The sequence below is a fragment of the Giraffa tippelskirchi genome, chromosome 3 (genome assembly GCF_054371585.1).
Source record: "Giraffa tippelskirchi isolate mGirTip1 chromosome 3, T2T-mGirTip1v1.2.pri, whole genome shotgun sequence".
Taxonomy (NCBI): Eukaryota; Metazoa; Chordata; class Mammalia; order Artiodactyla; family Giraffidae; genus Giraffa; species Giraffa tippelskirchi.
This window is the reverse complement of record NC_137277.1, coordinates 115,955,893-115,977,715: the sequence shown is the minus strand read 5'-3', so window position 1 is coordinate 115,977,715 and position 21,823 is coordinate 115,955,893. Positions and strand designations below refer to the sequence as shown.

Here is a 21,823-nt window from a genome sequence, read left to right as displayed (position 1 = left end):
ACTTCTACAGTATACTGGTATATAAAACTATGGTTTCAGATTGCCTTTATAAACAAAGAGCTGCAATCTGTCGTGTGTGTGTGTTTGTGTATCAATTTGGAACAGGTAAACTTTAGGAAATTGTGCTGGATGAAAGAACACTATTACTGTAACAGAGAAAAACAAACCTAATTCCATATTGAATTTACTTCTTTAGCTCTAACCCCTGTGCTCTGTTGCCTGTGCTTAGTCATGCTGACTCGGCACCTTTGTAAAAGAATGTTGCCTATAGCCTAAATTATGCAGGACAGTCCCTTGCCAGGTCTCTGACTTTTAAGGTATAACACATTTACATTTATATAGGGACAAAAAGTTGAGGAACAGAGAATAACATTTGTGCCTTGAGAGTTTATAGAACACTGTGACCAGACCTACTTGGAAAGCTGAAAGAACAAAGGATTCTGGCAACAAGTAGTTTGCAACAACCAGCCACATCCCATCCCCATTCAGCAACTCATCTCTCATTGTATTGACCCGTGATCCATAACATTACCAAAATCAGAGACAATGTTTAGATAGATTATCTAATCTGCTTTGTATTACAGTTTTCTTAGAACTTTGGTTTACATAAATACATGGATGCAAGTGACAATGGTACATTTTTAAAACTGCTTGTAAACTGTCACTGAAGAGAGATGACCTGAACACAGGGAGAAAATGCATGGTATAACATTTCAGAACTACTGTTAGCAATTTTAAAAAGTTGTTTCTGAGAACAGTAAGGTTGCTTTTGTCATACAGCAGACACAAGATGTCTCTAATCATCCATCTTTTCCCATACCTTTTATTGGAGTATTTCATCCAAAGACTTTTTTCAATATAGAGATGGCTAAGTTCTTTCTTATTTTAGCATTACTAGCTCTAATTATATGTAAATGGATAGTGTCTTACCGCTTATAATATCTATGACTTCTTCACCCAGATCTCAAGCTTCATTTCCACTGCTATCTTTTCACAGTCACAATTCTGGCTTCAAGTTTTTGTTTTGTTCTGATTGGCTCGATGAAATATTATTACTAAATGAGCCAGTTCTTATCATGAGTTATAAATTTATTTGTTGATCCAAGGTCATAAACATATATGTTCCCCCCTTCTCTCATATGCAAAGCAATAAGTCAGTGATGAGTTGGAGGACTATTTCCAGTACATTTCATTTGCTTGGTAATGCATATCTGTGAGGTTACAGTTTTAATTATCACATTAAGATTACTGAAAGATAATCAAGTGGATGCACTTTTGACACATTCTCTCTAGTGAGGATACATTGGTTGCTCAGGAATTAAGGTTGTGGACTGGCTACAAGAATTTTCCTTCTGATAGTATAACTTTATATATTGATAAAGCTATACCTACTTTTCCTTAGCTAACATCATATTTATAATTGTCAGATAAAATAAATGTCTTAAATTATAATAATGACAAATTTGCTCAATCATTAGCTTCTACCTTATCATCACTAAGATGATCTGAAAAGACCATCTTTTTCATTTAAGCTTCACTGCCACTCCTTTTCATTCTAAACCTATTCAATCACGTATACGGCATTGGACTGCACCCAATATTTATTTTGTTATGTTTCACAAGCAAAGATGCTGCAACCAACTATATGTAAATCTTTAGGAAGTTTGTTTCTTGTTAAAGTGTTCTTCACTGTTCATTTGTGACAAAGATTTTTTCTTGTGCCTTTATTCCATAATTTACAAAATCAGTTTTAAAGTATGCTCACGTAATCATTTACTACTATTACTACTTTTATTTTCTTATTAAAAAATTATCTTATTTTTATATAGACTGTTGTTACTTAGCACTAATTTATTATTAATGGTTGAGTTCAGTGCTTTGGTTCTTAACTACCAGGCAGATTGTATAAAGCCTCTGGAATAAGACCAAATTAATCAGACTCATTTAAGATATCAGATATTCCGCTTTTTTTAATATGTTGCATCTTTGAATTGATTTCTAGCTAATTTATAAAATTTCAACTTGGATCAACAGATGGCACTTAAATGCATTTTCCATTTTAAACACATAAAATTTAGATATTATTCTTTAAAACAGAATTGTTGGGATTTTTCTAAGGTCAGAGAACTTTATTCTATAGGAAGAACAACTAAGCAAAACCATATATTGGTTAAAAATAAATTTCCTGGCAAAACTATGATGTAAATAATGAACTGATTGGAGTTTAGCAAGTTTGCATGATGCAAACAAATTGTGAAAAATTACTGCTACAGTGCAAAATACCCTACTCTCCCAAAATGTGTATAGACATATTCTAAATCAGCCACATCTTCCATCCAGACCATTAAAATAACCAAACAAGAATTTGCATTCCTCTGTTCCAGCATACCCATCAGAGAACCCAATGAACCAGTGTTCTAAAGAACCTGCTCCTGTGATTAAACTTGCATTAATATATGTATATATCCCTTTATATTTATTAATATATTTATATATTATATGATATATAATATATATATATCCCTCTATTCTTTAGGTGCATAGTCTTTTGATAACTAATGAGATGGGCAGCATCCTTTCATATGTTTGATGTTCTTTACTTGAACTATTAATATTGTTTTCTTTTTCTATTGGGTTGTGTCCTAGAAAAAATCAACTTATGGCACTTTAATAAACAGCTGAAAGAAAAAAATAGTTTACACACATATTGCAGAGATGCAAATTTGCTTAACTCTTTGGGTTCATTGTCGTATACCCATAATTGATTAACATTTTTCAGGATCAGATATAAAAAGTATCCCAACTAAAGTTTTTGTTCATAAGCAGCAGAGACCAAAGAGAAAAAGCAGATTGAATAGAGTTTGGAAATATTATATATATTTTTCTGTCTTTTAAACTTGGCCTTGACTTTCTTTTAAAGCTCCTTGTTTCTTAAAAGTATTATTTAAAATTATTTAAATGGCTTGTAGGAAGATGTTTTGATAAAAACTGATATGATAGTTTAATCCTTCTGTAGAGAAAACTCTTTCCCTGTAATTTTATTTCATGTACTAGTGTGTTTTCTCAAATTATCACCTCCAGGCCATTCCAGAAAAATGTCCTAAAATATAAATGAACAATAGAAGCAAAAATTACATATTCTCACACTGTCTACTGAAAATTCACCAAAAATGTCAACAGCAATCAGGTCAAGTGACACATTTTATCTTACTGTATAATACTTCCAGTTATGGCCGTTCCTCATGTTTCCCAGAAAAGCAAAAAGAAAAAGTCAAATGATTCCTGGAAAGGTTCAATATTGATAGAACTTTTGATAGATATGAAAATAAATAATCTGTACCTTTATAACTAGATACTTTGGAAACTGACCTAAATATAATTCATGAGAATATGTGCTTTATGAAATTTGATAGCATATATCTAGATTTTTTTTTCTTAAATAATCAACACATAGACACACACTAAGAAACCAAACTACAAGAGTATTCCCTTGCATCAAAATTAGTGATGAAAGCAACATAATCTTTTTTTGGGAAACAATGCATCCTAATCAAATCTACTTCTGGAAGCTTAGATCTGGTATAATTTCCTAACACCACAGAATTCATGGTAAAAATGGACAAGTAAAAATATGAGTTCAAATTTTTTGTATGAAAGAGATATGGAACTTAAAAGATCAAAGTTTAGAATAGATGGGATAATTAATGTTTTTCATAATGCAATATTCCTTCAACATTTATCTAGTGTGTGCTCTGTGCCAAAACTAGTAACAATACAGATAATGTCTAACATTGATAGATAGTCTATATGATGTTAATTTGAACCAAATTCACAACCTAACCTCAAAGACTGAAAATCTAAGGCTGATACTCTGCTTACTCTGCTCTAAGGGCTGTGACAAAGACCGAACAAGCAGTATTTTTTCCCCTTTACAATACCTCAATAAATGTATTAACCTGGAGCAAATAAAAACACTAGGAGATATTTAATGCTTAAGTATATACGGATGATATTAAGAAAACTAAATAAATAAGTGGAAACTACATAGGCTATGAAGAATGAGGCACCGTGAAATGGTAAGGAAATTTCTAGGTGGGAAATAGTCCTAGTGTTCAGGCTATTGAATGTCATGAGTGCAGTTGACCTTTTCTTCTAACCATTTTTTAGTTAAGAGAGACTGTTTCTCCTTAAGTACCCAGAAAGTTAGGGACAGAAAAAGAATGACAGGGGGAACAGGAAGATAGTAATGACTTGCTGTGCGCTAAGTGAAATGAGCGTTAAATTTAAACTTTCCCTTTCTCAAGGAGTTAAAAGCTGAAGCAGAAGCAAAGGTGAGCAGATTCTGACATCTGATAGAATCCCAAGGTTACACTGTCTTCGATAAGGCAGGGCAAAATGTCTCTCAACTTAGGTTAAGAGATTAGTGTGTTAGAACTGTAGGTAAGAGAATGTTTAGATAAGAATGAATAAGCCTAAGATCTAATGAAATATTTGAGATGGATGTCTATCTTCTGCAAGTTCTTAATATTTGAGTTCTAAACGTGGTTCTGACATTTGATAATACCAAGAATATAGCAGATGCTCTAAAAAAAAACATGAATTTTAATATATACACTTGAGCGAGAAATTATACTGAAGTATATCACTAATGAGCTCCTTATAGACTTCTGATGGAAAAGTACTCCACTTTCACACAAAAGGCCAACAAAACTTTAGGTTAAGGAATCATGACACTGAAAACTCAAATGTATATGTTTACGACCAAATAGAAAATTCTTTCCTGGATTTTTGTTTTGTTTTCATTTAACTTATGAAACAGCAGCAGAGTGGGGAGAAGAGGAGACATAAGGACTCTAGATTATTTTGTCTTGTGTTCATCACAACAATGATTATAAAACAATCTTTTGCAAATTGCTTATTTGTAACTGTAACATTCAGAAGTTCCCCCTTTTTTAAAAAAATTAAAGTTAAATGAGACTGATTTTAAGTCAATCTTTTCCCCCACAAACTACAAATCAGCTTTTCAAGAATAACTTTTAGTTTCCTTCATAGTGTGAGGATCCATTAATAAATTCAAGAGATTAAGTGTTGTTCATTTTATTTTGGCTTTTACCTAATTTTTCCAAATAAAAGGTAATGTTTTATAAATAAGTGGTCTCAAAAATTTAGAAAATGAACTTAACTTCTCCAAATGTTGGGAGAAACCTTGTGAATTGCCATCTACTACATTAGTGATTTTCCAAGTAGTAACTGACTCAGTGTGAAATGCTGACTGATCAGAGATCTTATCTCAGAAGTGTCCATCATTGCTGAAGAGAAATTGTTCAGAATTTTTAATATGGTAATTAAACTTGCAAGAAGTAACAATAAAGAATTTTGAACTGTACTAGCCATAAAGGGAATTTTTTTTTTTTTGCAATTTGTTAAAGAGACCTTTTTAATAAGTCTTTTGAATACAAATGAAGAATACAAATCGTCTTTTTGGTTGGGGCTGCATATAAATGATTTAGGATGATTTTTTCCTGTGAAGTAGTTACTTTATTTTACTTTAAGATATAGTCTTGGGAGAAATATGGTAAAGCAGAAATAACTCAGGCTTTGGCATGAGTCTGCCTGGTTATGAATTCTAACTAATCTACTTTCCAGGTGTTTGTCATAGATTCATTCTTTCTAAATCTGGTTATTTTTAATCTCTATTATCTTTCCTCATCTATAATGAGAAGGCAATAATTTTTACTTTGCAAATTAAAGAAAGTATGGAAAGGGATATATAAAATGCCTACCAGGTGGCACTAGTGGTAAAGAACCTGCCTGACAATGCAGAAGACACAGGAGACGTAGGTTCGATCCCTGGGTTGGGAAGATCCCTTGGTGAAGGAAATGGCTACCCACACCAGTATTCTCGCCTGGAGAATCCCAGACAGAGAAGAACTCTGGCAGGCTACAGTCCATAGGGTTGCATAGAGTCGGACATGCCTGAAGCGACTTAGCATGCATATATAAAATGCCTAGCAAATTATAGACATACAATAAAAAAAATTCCACTGTTCTGTATATGGGTTAAGATTTATTATTATAAAACTGTTATTTATAAAAAGGAAATAGAAAACATAAATGGTCTAAAATAAGTATGACTTCTATCCAGTACTATATACATATTAAAATCACAGCACAAAAATATTTAAGTGGTATGGAAATATATTCATGTTTTATTGTTAGGTAAAAAAGGTATGAAATATGTGAAGTGTGATCTATTATCACTTTAGAAAATATATAAACATATACATGTAATTGAAAAAATATGAACTATTAATAAAATTATTGTAATTATCTCTGGGTAAGAGGTGATTTGCATTTAAAATTTTTCTTATCTTGATTTTACAAATTTAAACATACATTACTTTCATAACAAGAATGCATAATACATGATTTTGTTTAAAAAAAAAAGTAAAAGTCTTAAAATATCAAGTTACCTGTCCTATACATTCTGGGGAGCATGGTAGTTGGTTAATTTAGAAATAGCACTAGTTACTCTTGAAGTTACAGTGAAACAGGGTAATATGTGAGACCAAACACCATAATCCATTTCAAACATCATTAGAGGAACAGTCCTGGGAATTACTCCTCAGTAACATCAACTCTTAACACACTAATAAGTACATGTTATAAAAGAAAAATCTGTTTAACTATTCAGAGGATACTGAAATCAAAAGCAGTAAAGTAGTGTGGCTGATGAAACATAAGTCCAAACAGTCAAGTTCAACAGATCTTCCCTCCAAAGGAGCAACAGAATTAGCTGATTATAAGAACCCATTTAAACAAAACATTATGGGATAACTTATGGCATTTGCTCCTAGAACTGATCCAGAGTTCAAGTGGATGCAATGCTCTGCTTGAAAAATTGAAGATGGAAAGTAATAACACATGAAAACATTTTGAAGGGTGAGGAGTTATTTGGTGGGAGCAGTACATATTGTAAATGTTATGATTTTAAATCTGAATTTGTGATCTAGAACTGGGTAATAAACAGTACATTTATTTAAGAAAGCATAGTTAATACCAACTTGAAAAGCTTTAAAACTGACACAGGAAAATTTACTCCTGCAAAATCACCAACAGAGATTTAATTATCTAAATTGAATGTGGGCTAAAGTATGTTGTTTTAAAGAGAAAGAAAAGAAAGAAAATCCAGAGTAAAAATACCTAGCTGTTGTTTAGAGAAAGGTGATAGCTGGCAACAGATGAGTACCTTAAGGACCACACATCCATGTACTCAGAAATCCTCAGTTTGGCCCAGTGAGGTGGGTTTTATGGTCTATTTTATAGATGAGGACCCTGAAGAACAAAAAGGTTAAATAATTGACTCAAGGTCACACAGTAAGAAGCAGAGCCCAAATCTGGTTTACCTGGAAAGCTTTCCTCTAATTGAATTTCTATAGCCCTTCACACTGTGCTGCAGTAATTAGATACAAGTTTGCAGTATGACTCGCTAGCTAGCTAACCTGCCCACCACCTTTCCAGTACAACTAAGGAGTTATATTGATTGAGGCAACATGACTTAAGGCTGACATTGAATTTGAATTTCAGTACTGTAATATTACCTAAAAGATGTGTGTCTTGGTCAAACCATTTAAGATCTGGTCTCACTTTCTATATCCCCAAAATAAAGGGAATGTGATCATCTCACCACTCTTTCCAGGTCTAATACATAACCCTCATTTCAAAGACATTAATTTGTATGCCTTTGAGCAACTTTTTTAAATGTGTTATATGATTCCTGGGGAAGGGTTATAAAAGAAAGGATCTCAGTTGAATTTGACAAGACACTGTAATGTGGGTTGGACAAGAGAAATGTCATCCATAGAGACACATCACCTTGTAAAAAAGCTATCCAGTTGTCACAGTAAGAGAGGCTTGAAGGAGAGAGAATCACACTTCTTTGTTAGCTTTTTTCTATTTTGAAATTTCTACTCTATGATTTTCCCCTGGAAAACAGTACTTTTACTCTATAATGGGGGGAAGAAAACTCCATAGTCTACAGAATACTAGTATTTTTCAGGAGACATAAAATCTTCTGAAGGCAGAATAGCTATGGTGGGAAAAAGAAAAAAAAAACTAAGGAGGAGGAACTTTGCAAAGAAGACTCTGTAAAGAATACTGTGGAGCGAGAGAAGAACTTGCAAAAATAAGTCACCTCAACTGCCCAGTGCTTCTCTACATAGTAGTTCATTCAAGCTGAAGATTCTCACTCTCTCTTTAAAGGCTGGAACATGAGTCAGTAGAGGTAACAATGGCCTGGACCTCTTCCTTTGTCCCCAGGAGAGGAATGCCTGTCCCCTGGGCATGACCTTACCCTCCACCTGAGTCTGACTTGAATCAAGAGCCTCCACTAACTCCTAGTAAAAGATGAGGCTGCCTACAGAATGTTTTTCTCTTATTTTCCTTTCGGTTTTAAGCCAGTAGAAAGCCAGGGCTCTGAAGAACAATAATATCCAAGTTAAGAGAATTGTTCTTATTGCCTCAAAGTTAAGAAAACTGTAGAATGAGTCACTCTGGCAGAAAAATCAGAGATCCACAAATACATTATTAAAATGTGACTTCTGCATCCATCTTATTCAGAAGCAAATTGGACAGTAGCAATGCAACACCAGTGAAGCAAATTCAACACTTCTGATGCCCTACTAGTATCACGATTAAATGTCCTTTTTTGAAATATTGAAGATATATTTTTACTTCACTTTGGTCTGGAAAGACTCTTGAGTTGATAGGCTCTTGCAAAGCAACCTCTTTGCTTAGCTATATCTGCTCTCACATGCAATGCTTGGCTTAATACATGTTTTCCTTCCATCTATTCCTTTAAAGCATCAGCTCTTCCCTCGTTCCTTTCTGTTTGAATTTGCTGGGTGGCAGGGGTGACAGGAGTGTTGTGTCTGCCAACAGGTAGCCAGCCACTAGACTGGTCTCTCTAAATCAGCAAGTCCCCATCTGTCAGCGAGAATCTCTCTGCATTCATTCTGCTGATTAGAGCAGCTGAGCCTCTAACTGGGTTCTTTGTGGGCTTCAGGCAAATGCTTAACAAGGTGAGCCAAAGGGATTCTGGCCATCAGATGTGTTAAGACCTCAGATACAATCTGGGTTTTTTTTTTCTGTTTTTCAAGTGCATGTCTACAGCTCTCCTGATAACTTTACCACATGGTGTTATTGGGGCATCAACCACCCATGAAGCTTGACACTGCAGACAAAAATGCTTCTGTCGTAGTATTTAAGCTTAATCATTAATTTTGAGTTTAAAAATGTTTAGCATTTAGCACCCTGGCTTAAGCATCGTTAGTTTTAAAGGAAAGTTTTAGTATAGACTTTACAGATAATCACATCTTACCAGCAAAAGCCAAGTTAAGTTCAGTCTAAAGAGATCTACAATCACCAATAATCCATCACAGGGTTAGATGGTACATTAGTGGTTGTGCAGCCTTAGGATATATTCTCCTACTGGTTAGCCATAATAATTCCAAATAGGTCTGATATCACAAATAATCCATCACAGGGTTAGATGGTACATAAGTGGTGGTGCAGCCTTAGGATGTATTCCCCTACTGGTTAGCCATAATAATTCCAGGCCAGCTCAAGGGCATGGTACAGACAGGCCTGTGTCAACCAACAAAATAATCATCTAAATTGCCTGAATATTTTACTAGATTCAGACACTTTCTTAAAATGGATTTACATTTTCAAAATGTTCTTCAAACACATTTTCTATTTCTATTCTGTTCATGCCTGGGTGATACCGTAGGTGGAGTAAAACGAGGGGGGAAAAATAGAACCCATCCATTTTTATAGAAAATCATCATTAGAGAGTCTTCACATGGGATCCAATTGAGCAAGAGTCTGATAACTAGCCAAGAAATGAGGGGCGTACAAGTCATATTTTTCACAGAATAAGCAGAAAGGTCTGGGTGAGAGTGGGCATTAAATGACAGCATTTTTATTTAACTGAAGTTTGAAGTCTATGCCCCGCTTCCTCCACCCAGCAGATACAAAGGCAAAACTGGCTCAAAGAACCACGGGCAGGCATTTGAAAAACATGTGAAAAGCAATTTCCAGCTGAGCCAATTTTTGTCAAACATTATGTGGCTTGGCTAGTCTGGGCTTTCCTAGCAGATTCTGAAGCCCGAGGAACCCAACCTCAGTCTCAGACACCACGCTGTGAGAAGACGTGGAACAGGGAGTCTGTACTCCAGATGGGAGAGGCTTTTAATTGGCTGAGTGAGAACCAGGGTCTGGGCACAGAATGCCAGACACATCCTTGCTGGCATCATCATTACTGATTCAAACTGCAAAAGGAGTACTGAGGAGATGCCAAGGGGAAAAGCTGAACTCTCTACAGATTTGAATTATATCTGAATGCCAGGGAGGAAAAGGAAAAAGTGCTTTCCTTGCAAAAATATTTGAAAGTGCTGCTTTAACTAATTTAATACATGCTGCCCTGCCCACGTTTTAATGCTACTCCTTTCTGCATTTCTTTTCCAAATTAGTATTTCCATATTCTTTTTGTCCTTCTATCTCCAACTGCCCATTATGCTAGTTAAAAAATCAATTTTTATAGGTACAATTTGTGCCTGAAAAGGTAAGGCTAGCCTTTAACCATATCACTATAGTATTTACAAGTCACAAGAAACTTCCTTTTCATTATTGCTGCTAAGTCGCTTCAGTCGTGTCCGACTCTGTGCGACCCCATAGACGGCAGCCCACCAGGCTCCGCCGTCCCTGGGATTCTCCAGGCAAGAACACTGGAGTGGGTTGCCATTTCCTTCCCCCTTTTCATTATTAAGAGTAGTATAAAAGCTTACCTACTTATACACGAGTCAACTGGTTTTTAGACTCAGAAATTGTCTTATCTGACCTAAAGTCAAACCTTCTCCCCAGGGATCAAGCTTGATATTTTTCACTGAACAGAAGTGAGTATTCTGGAGGGCAGGAGGGGCGCTAGATACCTACAGATTTTCCTAAATGTAAGGATTTTTTTGACATGTAAATTCTCCATTTCCTCCTCCAGGGGATCTTCCCAACCCAGAGATCAAACCCAAGTCCCCTGCATTGCAGGCAGGTTCTTTATCATTGCACTACCAGAAAGCCAAATTATTACTAAGAAATCTAAAAAAAAAACCAAAAAAAGTATCAATCATAAAGTGGATTGTGGAGCAATGGAAGCAGGGAAAAAGTAAAAGTGATAAGTCTTAGCATCATTTACCAACATAGTATTAAAAAAAGACCTTTAGTTATTGGCATTAGAATCATTTATATTCCAATGCCAATGGCAAGGCCATACCTGATGTGAAGATGAATGGTGGGAGTTGTAGCCAAGGAATAAGTATTCCGATACCTTTTAGCAGGATGGTTGTATGAGGCTATGCTGGCTTAAAGCTATTAAATAGCCTATGATTTTAGTTCCACTTATTCTAATTCTGGATCAACAGTCTGGTTATGATTTCACTTTTCTTCCGTGGCAAGTGATGGTTTGAGTGGCTCAGATGGTAAAGAAACCGACTTCAATGTGGGAGACCCAGGTTCAATCCCTGGGTGGGGAAGATCCCCTGGAGAAGGGAATGGCTACCCATTCCAGTATTCTTGCCTGGAGAACTCCATAGACAAGGAGCCCTTAGGGCGATAGTCCATGGTGTCGCAGAGTGGAACACAACTGAATGGCTAACACACATACATGAGAACTCAAGGTTCTAGTTCCTTGAATTTCATTGATTGCTGTCAGTTGATGTTTGATTTATGGTCATCTTCCTGTCAAGAATTGCCCACAGAGACTACACTGGCTCTATCACTCTATCAACTGTCTTAAGGTATACAAAACTAACACTCAGATCTACTCTATAGCTTTAGTTCTAGCTCTGGGCCTTAGTTTTTTCACATGAACTATTGAAAGCCTTTAAGCTTTTGTCCCTGGTCCTACTCCCAACCAGTTATTCACAATGTTTTCAGAATGGCCTTCTTCAAATGCAAATCTTGTCATTTTACACACCTGCTTAAATCCCTTCAACATCTGCTTAAAGAGTTAAGCTTAAAATGCTTAGATGAATCAGGAGGAGCTTGAGCCTAGCTATCACTTACCTTTTCAGTTATGTCTCAGGAGATAACTTCCACACTAGTATAGTTATCTGACTTGGGGCTCTCAAATATGCTATGCTTTTTCACAACTGCGTGCTTCATGAATGGACTGAATGGCCCTCCTCTCTTTTCTGCTTGCCTCAACACAAGTAATTATGCTGGTCTTGGCATGATTATGAAGCATTTCATAAATACTCAACTATCAGATCATTATTTTCTCCATGTCTGCTGTGTGTACTTCAAAAATAGAACCTATAATGTTTAATTGCTCTTATTACTTTATATATCTGCCTTTATTACAACTTCATGAGTCTAGTGACCATGTCTTACTCATCTTTATAATCCCAGAATCTGTCACAATATTTTGCTTAGGGTAGGAACTCAATATTTGTTGATGGACTTAAATAACTAAAAAGGTTGGCAATTAGAGTTTGAAACAGGAAAATAAAAACCTTTATTAAGTGCTTACTGTAAGCCAAAAGCAACATTGAATCCATTTTAATTAATTGATGAATTAATCTCTAGATTATCTGGGAGGAGAATGGCAATAAATACATTGAATAAAAATTCTAATAATATAATCAACTTTGGAAATCTAGTAAAGTAAAATAAACACTAACAAGAATAGAAATAAATCTAATTAAATGAAAGCAATTTAAGCTGTATAAATTATACAGATTCATGACTATATTTAGCAGTTAGATTTTTCTTACCACCAGAATCTTTCCTTACAAAAGATATTTAAAACATTCTATTAAAAACAGAGAATGAGAATGGAAAAAAAGGTACTTAAGCAAAACAATTAAAAGGTAATTTCCACTGTCAATATGCTTTATTCTGGCAATTATTTGTAATGAGACCATGATTTCAATTTTTTAAAATGACATTTGCTTTTATTTTAGTTTCTGGGCATTTGTGTTTGTGGTAAGTTTCAGTCCTTTTTTTTATTTTAATATTTCTTAAGTGCCCCTCTGCCTACCTCTTCTGTGTTATGAAATGCTCCTGAGAGCTGTTTGGATGATAACAAGTGGTGCAAACTGCAGGTGAATGGGTCTTAGAATCACACAAACAGCAAAGGAAAGCATTTTATAATAACAAAGATAGAGACTAGGGAGTCCTTATGAATATATTATTAAGCACCTGCTCTCCAGTTCCTAAACTGGGGTTGTTTGAAAAGAAGTGATGGTAACTTTTGGCAGGAATTGATGTCTGTAGATAGACTACGTGTGTTTGTTTTACAGCTAAATTACCCTAAATTACCACAATTGAAATGTGCTACTTTCCCCCAATACCTGTTTTGAACTTTGAAGTCTCACCATACAACTAATTCTACTCCAGCCACATACCTGGATAGGTAGAAAGCACTTGACCTTTGAAACATAAAAAATCATTTTCTATGCTGGTGATTATGTTTTAAGACATGAAAATGATCATCTGAAAGACAAAACCACACACAGAGATAGGTATGTTGGGACGTACTAGTCAGAGGAAAGGGTATAGCAATGAAATTCAGGCAGCATAAGAGAAAAAATGGATAAGACAATTACAAGGCAGAATGAACAGACCGGTGTGGGGTAGACTTTAAGGGGGATTTGTCCGATATCTTCAAGCCATAAAGAAAGACTGAGTGAGAGATTAGGAGGTTTGTTAATAGGATCCACTCAGTATTTTCCTGTTACAAAATGGAGCTCTAAGTAAACCAAGGCAAGGATTCTAGTAGAATCAGAACCAAGAGAGTTTTTTTTTTTTTTTTTTTTTAATAAATACACTGATGCAAAGCTTGAGTAATACAATTTTAAGGAAAGCATTTAGTGAGAATATTCCATATTTGCTCAATGGGAAATCAAAGTAAAATGTGATCAGTTACTGTGTTATTAATCCTGTTAAAATCTCACATAGCAAGGAATTCAGTAAAGAAGAACTTTTCTTTTCCCTTCTGCAGAGTTTGATTTCCTGATGTCTTAGCAAGTACGGATATTTAGAAACCCTAATCTCGCACTCCACAGCTGGGGAAACCGAGCAGAAGCAGCATGTTGGCTGGATCGAGACTCGGCCGCTGTGAAGGCCAGCATGGCACTAAAAACGAGAGCTGTCTGAAAAAAATGCTAACTTTCAATCACAACTGAGAAACTATCTGCTTTAAACTAACCTAAATTATGTAATGGTAGAAAGAGATGAGTTATTGAGAGAACAGGGCATCTGAATTTGTGATGCTGGAAACACAGGGAGCTCTCTTCAACCAGCCTCTGTTCTATAAACAACCTGCCTGAGAAGAGCAGCGTTAAAGAGCATAACGGGGAAACCCCGACTTAACTGGTGTGTATTGCCCAGGCTGAGTATAAGACTGCCTTCCTCCTTCCATCAAGACTCTAGACAGGGCTGTAACATGTGCTCGTGACAATGGCAGTGAAGCAACTCATGGGTGCTCTTACGTGTTGAATTTTGTCTCTCAAAAAGTTTCATTGGAATTGTAACCCCACATACCTATGAATGTGACCTGACTTAGAAACAGGGTCTTCTCAGACGTACACAAGTTAACCTGAGGTTGTTAGGGTAGACCTTATCCAATAGGACTGGTGTCCTTGTGAAAAAAGGAAAATTTGGACAGAGACACAGAGATGAGAAAGTCATATGAAAACACAATACACAAAAGGAAGACAGCTATATGAACATACAGGCAGAGATTGGTCTTACTTTGCCATAAACTAAGGAATGCCTGGGGCTCTCAGAAGCTGAAAGAAGGATGCTTTCCTAAAAGCTTTGGGGGAACATATCCCTGCCAACACCTTTATTTTAGGTTGTAACCTCTAAAACTATGAAATGACAAATTTCTTTTGGTTTAAGCCATCCAGTTTGTGTTACTTTGTTATGGCAGCCCCAGGAAACTCATTACAGATGCCAACATCAGACGGACAGGAGCAACTCACTACAGCAGCAGCAGTAGAGATCAGCAGAGGAACCTCTTAGAGCTTCCCAGGGTTCATTTCTATCACTTCTTCTCAAAGGGGTGACAGTAGTTAAGAGACCTACCTTCTTCAAAGTGACTTCTTTTTAAGAATTCCAGTGACACCAGGAAATGTCTAATTTACTAGAGGAAAGACCCCAAGGGAGAGTCACTACATTCTTTTTAACAGACACTTATGAGATGCAGAATAATATTATAGAAGCAGCTTGGGAAGAGCACTTAGATTTTCTCTGGACGCTGAGTAGTGGAGTCTTCATCTAAATCTTATCGAAAATGGCCAGTCTCCTCTGAGGTAGTTCAGTTCAGTCGCTCAGTCATGTCCCACTCCCTGAGACCCCATGAATCACAGCACGCCAGGCCTCCCTGTCCATCACCAACTCCTGGAGTCTACCCAAACTCATGTCCATTGAGTCAGTGATGCCATCCAGCCATCTCATCCTCTGTCGTCCCCTTCTCCTCCTGCCCCCATCCTTCCCAGCATCTGGGTCTTTTCCAGTGAGCCAACTCTTTGCATCAGGTGGCCAAAGTATTGGAGTTTCAGCTTCAACATCAGTCCTTCCAATGAACACCCAGGACTGATCTCCTTTAGGATGGACTGGTTGGATCTCCACAGTCCGAGACTCTCAAGAATCTTCTCCAACACCACAGTTCAAAAGCATCAATTCTTCGGCGCTCAGCTTTCTTCACTGTCCAACTCTCACATCCATACATGACTACTGGAAAAACCATATGCTTGACTAGATGGACATTTGTTGACAAAGTAATGTCTCTGCTTTTTAATATGCTGTCTAGGTAGGTCATAACTTTCCTTCCAAGGAGTAAGCGTCTTTTAATTTCATGGCTACAATCACCATCTGCAGTGATTTTGGAGCCCCAAAAAATAAAGTCAGCTACTGTTTCCCCATTTATTTCCCATGAAGTGATCGGACTAGATGCCATGATCTTAGTTTTCTGAATGTTGAGCTTTAAGCCAACGTTTTCACTCTCCTCTTTCACTTTCATCAAGAGGCTTTTTAGTTCCTCTTCACTTTCTGCCATAAGGGTAGTGTCATCTGCATATCTGAGGTTATTGATATTTCTCCCGACAATCTTGATTCCATCTTGTGCTTCTTCCAGCCCAGCATTTCTCATGTTTCTGAGGTAGGGAGAGGACCATATTCTCCTAGGTGGACAGATTTTTCTGGATGTACATGATGCCAACATCCCAGCTATGGCTTACCCAAGACTTGGTACTTATCAGGATACAGAGCTTCTTCAAAGTCAGAAAAACCCTCTTCAGGGTATTTTGAGAATAGTTCCCAAGGTATTTTTCAACTTCAAGAAAGACATATTATTGACATAAGGGGAAAATGCATGTAATAATACTGGCAGACCCTCAATTTGGTCTAGTTTACCCCATGTTATGTGTAGGAAAACCAAGTGCTGTGGTATTATATCATTTTAAACAACATGACTTTGTCTTGTGCTTTCTCACATTCACAGTATAGCATTTCACTTAAAATCATGTTAGAGCTCTTTGGTTGAGGCTAATATTCCAGTTATTGACGCTAGCTTGTATTAAGTCATTCTGAGAAGTAAACTTTCTCCTGGTACTTTACTAAAACATCTTAGACAGAAGCACCTAACTTAAAAAGCCCATTTATTTTTATTTTTCATAGGAGATCCACTGCTTTGAGTCACCGTAATAGAGTTTGGTGTCCTCTCAATAAAGCTGAGTTTACGTTATTAGTCAGAGAGTTCTTTAGGCTAGTTTTAAAATCTAATTAGCAGAATTGCTATAATTTCTTTTTTTTTAAACCAGCTGATCCTCTCTTGCAAAGACACAGTCTCCAAGAAGGAAAAATTACGCTATGTTTCTCATTATCCACAAATCAATATTATACACAATAATGTTTTAGGAAATACAAAGTTACTATGTACATATGGGAATGTACATATGTACGTTCTGATTTCTATATGAGTCCTGGAGATAGGTATTCAAAACAGTAAGAGTAAAAGGAAAAAATGTTACATTATAGTAAATTAAGCCTAATTCTCTCACAACTAGCAAGTTTATTTCTGGCTCGCCTAGTCTCACAATAATAGAGATATATTTTCAATGTACACAAAAATTGAGATGTTTCAATCATCAGATGAAATCAGAAAACTTATCACATACACACACTGCAAAGCTTCTGTGTACAGTTTAACAGGTTACACACTGCACAATTATAGGGCACAGTATTTTCATCCCAGTCAAAATGAGAATGTATCACTTTCTGTTGGAGATCTCACAACTAACAAACATGTCACAGTGGTCTTGTGAAATATATATCTGAACAAAAGGAAAATAGAACTCAGATGAATCTTATCTTTTTTAAAGAATGGACAATTTTATGACACACTTTAAGATAATAAGCTACATAATATTCTAAGGTTAAAGTTTTGTTAGAAACAGTCATTCTTAACCAGGATGAGAAGACTTCATAACTGTTCTTCCACTTCTAAATCTTTATACCTTGGTACGAATCTCTTTCATGTAAAACTACTAACGGGCTAGAACTGCAAAAATATCTGTTGAAAAATACTGACTTCTTCCTTCTTTGTACTCAATCCTATTCAAATTGCATGTAATTAGTAACCACCTGCATTTGAAAAAAAAAGGGAAATAAATATGTAAAATGTAAGAGGGTCTGCTTTTACTATTTTCTTCAATTTGGAGCAAACCACAACAACATTCAATTTTCATTACACATACCTTCACACAGACACATGCACACTCACACTTTAAATAGGAATATAAATAAACACCTACTTTCTACCCAGAAGTGGGAACAGCAAAGACAAAAAGTTAAAATATCACTTGTGACCTTGACTGAAAAATGGGATAAACAACCCCCCAAATCTCTGAGGATTAAAATACTAAACTTTTAGACGAAGATAAAAATAATGTGACTTAAACTGTCTTTTTGTTCTTTGTACTTTCTTTTTCCAAGTGCTACTCAGATTGATAATCTCCTGGGAAGTTGGCAACACAGTGCTTATTCTACTTTGCTAAACCTTTCATTAAACAAAACCTCTGGCATGGAAAGACTTAATGATGTCTAAATCCAAAATAAATAAATGATTAAATAAAAATACATAGATGTATGCGTATTAGAGGACACTTTGTCATCATCTCATTTCAGAAGACAAATACTTGGATATTGTTTTGTAGCAGTTAAGTGGAGCATTACAGAAAAGGAAACAAACAAACAAGGACTCTAAAGAGAACTGAAAGCAGGCGTGCATTCTGCTTCTAGTATATACCACTGGTGTGACTCCTAGCAAATAATTAAACCTGTCTAGATCTCAGTTTCCTTATCTAGAAAATGAGGTAAAACACTTTTTCACTTGTAAAGTTGTCTAAAGTACATAATATAATGAAAATTTTCTAGCATTTTTACTACTATTAATTTTTTTGATCAATACTAAATATTTAAGGATGTACAGCAGTTACTTTAAAAACTATAGCAATGGAAAGGCTTATCCTCAGAGAATACTTACTTGCTCACATGCCTGGGCTCCACTGAACCTGACTTTTTCACCCTTACTGAAACATTTTCTGGCTGAGTTTAGGAAACTATATGTCTTTTCCTCCTCAAGGAATAGCTCAAGACTCATTTCCTTTATAAAGTCTGTCCAGATTAAACACTGTATGAATCAAACCATTGGCAACATTCCTAGAACATATATGAAGATATCTTTTGAAATTCACCATAAATCAATTTTCAAAGGAGGTAAGGCATAATAAGAAAGCAAAAGAATAAAAAAAAAATGGCCTCGTAGATACTTGGAAGAGGGAAATATAGAACCTGACAACTATTATTGTTTCATTAATTGATAAAGTCAATATAATGTCATATTATCTTTGGAAGTGTAACTACATTTTCACATCATGGGCATGACATTTATTTTTATTTTAGTAAAATATCCAATGATGTTTCCCAAGATACTTATCACAAGGTTGGTAAGTGTTCAATAGTGGCCAACGGTTTGGAGTAAGGACAATGCGGGGTCCCCTAGGAAGTTCACATCACATTTTATACTTCAGTGTAGGCAGTACAGGGCACTGATTAGTAATGCGACTGATAATATAGAAAATAGCCTTGCCAAATTTGCAAATATAACACTAGGGTAATAGATTGTGTGCTGAAGAACAGAATTGTTTCTTTTAAGTCCTAAAAGAACTAAAAGCCAAATGTAAGAATAACATAAATGTCAAATTTTATATTTAACTTAAAAAGTATAACTCAAATGTGAGATTAATACCTTTAAGGCATGGCAGCCAAAATACACAGACACAAATGATACTCACTTTTGCAAATAGCAATGACCCTAACCCCATCATAGTTGGCTTAAAAGCACTGAAAATAATTTTGCTGAACATCCTTCATGTTGGAAAAAACCTAAAGGCCAAAAGTTTGTGAAATATACATAATGTCTTTCCCAAGAAGGAATCCCCCCTCCTCCTATTCTTCCGTGCCACAGCTAAGTCAGGCTAGATTATTACAAAATATTAATCACTAAGTGGAACCAAAAGAGAACTGGAAAAAATATAAATAACATACCAACAGAAGCCTTAGGATCAAATGCCACAGACTGACTTGGGATCAAAGAAATAACTCCATGCTAAATGCGGAAACCACTTGCTGGACAAAGTTCTTTAGACACATTATATATTAAAATGAAATGTTAAAATTGGTCTAAAAACTCAGCTCCCCAAATTGAGTAGAAATGTTTTAATATTTTGTAGTGGATAACGAGGTTTTTGAAGCCTACCAAAATATTAAAAATTCTTATGTAATAAAAGCAATTGGAAAACTGACAGTAAATTGTATATATGACTATGATGGCAACTCTGCTAGTGAAAGTGAAAATCAGTGAGTTGTGTCCGACTCATTATAACCCCATGGACTATATAGTCCATGTAATTCTCTAGGCCAGAATACTGGAGTGGGTTGCTGTTCTCATTTCCAAGAGATCTTCCCAACCCAGGGATCAAACCCAGGTCTCCCGCATTGCAGGCAGATTCTTTACCAGCTGAGCCACCAGGGAAGCCCAAAAATACTAGAGTGGGTAGCCTATCCTTTCTCCAGCAGATCTTCCTGACCCAGGAATCAAACCGGGGTCTCCTGCATTGCAGGCGGATTCTTGACCAACTGAGCAACTAGGGAAGCCCTTAACTCTGTTAGAATATTCTCTTAAGAGAAACTTTCTGAAAGTGTTTTGAAAAGTATTCTACAGCCTTTAAAATATTATGTTTGGGTGTCAGGCAAGGAGTGATTTCTTTGTTTTGCTTTTATATATTTTTAAATTCTATTTTATAAAAACAAAGATAATAACATTAATTACTATTTGTATGTACTGTACTTGTTGCTCTACTTGCATTATCTGTGCCATTATTTCATTTAACTCATTCTAAGAGTTCATGAAAGTTATTCCAATTATTTTTATAGATGAAGAAACTGAGATGCATGAATCTATCTAGATTAGTGACTGAACATTAAGTATCATTACTATAATATTAATGACAATAACCCTGATAGTGATCCCTTGATTCAAAATCTGTTTACTTCTAAAGTGCAAAATTATCCTACAATATAAAATGATGCCTGACTTAGTTTGGTTTACAAGACAAAATGTCTTTTTATGTCAGTTAATTTATAATCAATAGTTGGAGGTATCTATGTCCTACATTTCAAATGCTGAGATAGCTAGATAATACCTATTCTCAAAGTACTGATACAATGTTAGCAGTGTGACCTTAAACAAATTATATAACAATGAAAAAAATTTTCATGTGAAAATAAAAATAAACCATGTAGAGCTTTTATAATAATATATATAAAAGGCCTATATTAATGATTATATTATCATCTGTTAGAAACTCTCCCCATGACTCTTTATATAATATCTCCTAACAAATATTCTATGTTATTCCTTGATTATAGGATATAGATGTAAGATATTTAAATAAGTGGAACTTCTCTTAACAAGGACTCACTTATCAATCCTGAACCAATTTGAACAGAGTCCAGGGTCCTATATATGGGCTATGGGAGGATGAACACTCTAGTCCCATCAGTCTCACTTTAGGTATTAATATCATTCTGTTATTCTGGAGTTTAACACTTGTAAACTTGGTTGATGTGGTACCACTGGAACAAATCCAGATGGGATATGAGAGCTTCATTCTTTATCATTAATTGGGAGGACACAATAGTTTCCCTTCTAGAAGCACTCTGGTTTTTCCCAAACAAGATGTCCTTCGGCTGTAAACCTCCCAACAGAAGAAAAGACCCAGGCTGAATGCAGTGATGTCTGAGAATGAAACGAATTGCTGAAATTACTTCTGCCTTGATCCAACAATCTGTTAACACCCAGAAATACTGGCTTTTATTGCTGCTAAGGGATTGCTGCATTCTTTTAGAAGGGAGAGATTCCAACATGAACATGAATGCTCAAATCCTCATACCAAAACCTTTATTTTATTGTCTAAATTTGTAATCAGAGTGGAACAGAAATATTTTTAGAAAATAAGTTTAGACAAGAACAAATTTTACATGAAAAAAAGTAAATTGGACCTGTATAATAAGTTTTCCAAATGTTCCAAATGGTTTTTTTATTCCAAAGAATGATTTTTTCATTCCCTCATTATATATTTAGGAAATTGAAATGAATAAGACTTTTACTTCAATTCAAGCTTGCTATGAGAAAGCAGGC

At 35.5% G+C, this 21,823-nt stretch overlaps 1 protein-coding gene and 1 long non-coding RNA gene across 2 annotated transcripts in view; both read right to left on the bottom strand.

Moving 5' to 3' along the window:
- LRP1B (LDL receptor related protein 1B) overlaps positions 1-21,823 on the bottom strand; it is a 2,070,111-nt gene that overhangs the window by 1,613,447 nt on the left and 434,841 nt on the right. The window lies entirely within an intron of this gene.
- Positions 5,403-21,823, bottom strand: part of LOC145543416 (uncharacterized) — a 38,620-nt gene continuing 22,199 nt past the window's right edge. Inside the window, exons 2-3 of the long non-coding RNA XR_014080705.1 lie at positions 13,461-13,548; positions 5,403-7,335 (exon numbers count right to left, since the gene is read on the bottom strand). This is a non-coding gene — a long non-coding RNA (uncharacterized LOC145543416). The remainder of the gene's footprint in view (positions 7,336-13,460; positions 13,549-21,823) is intronic.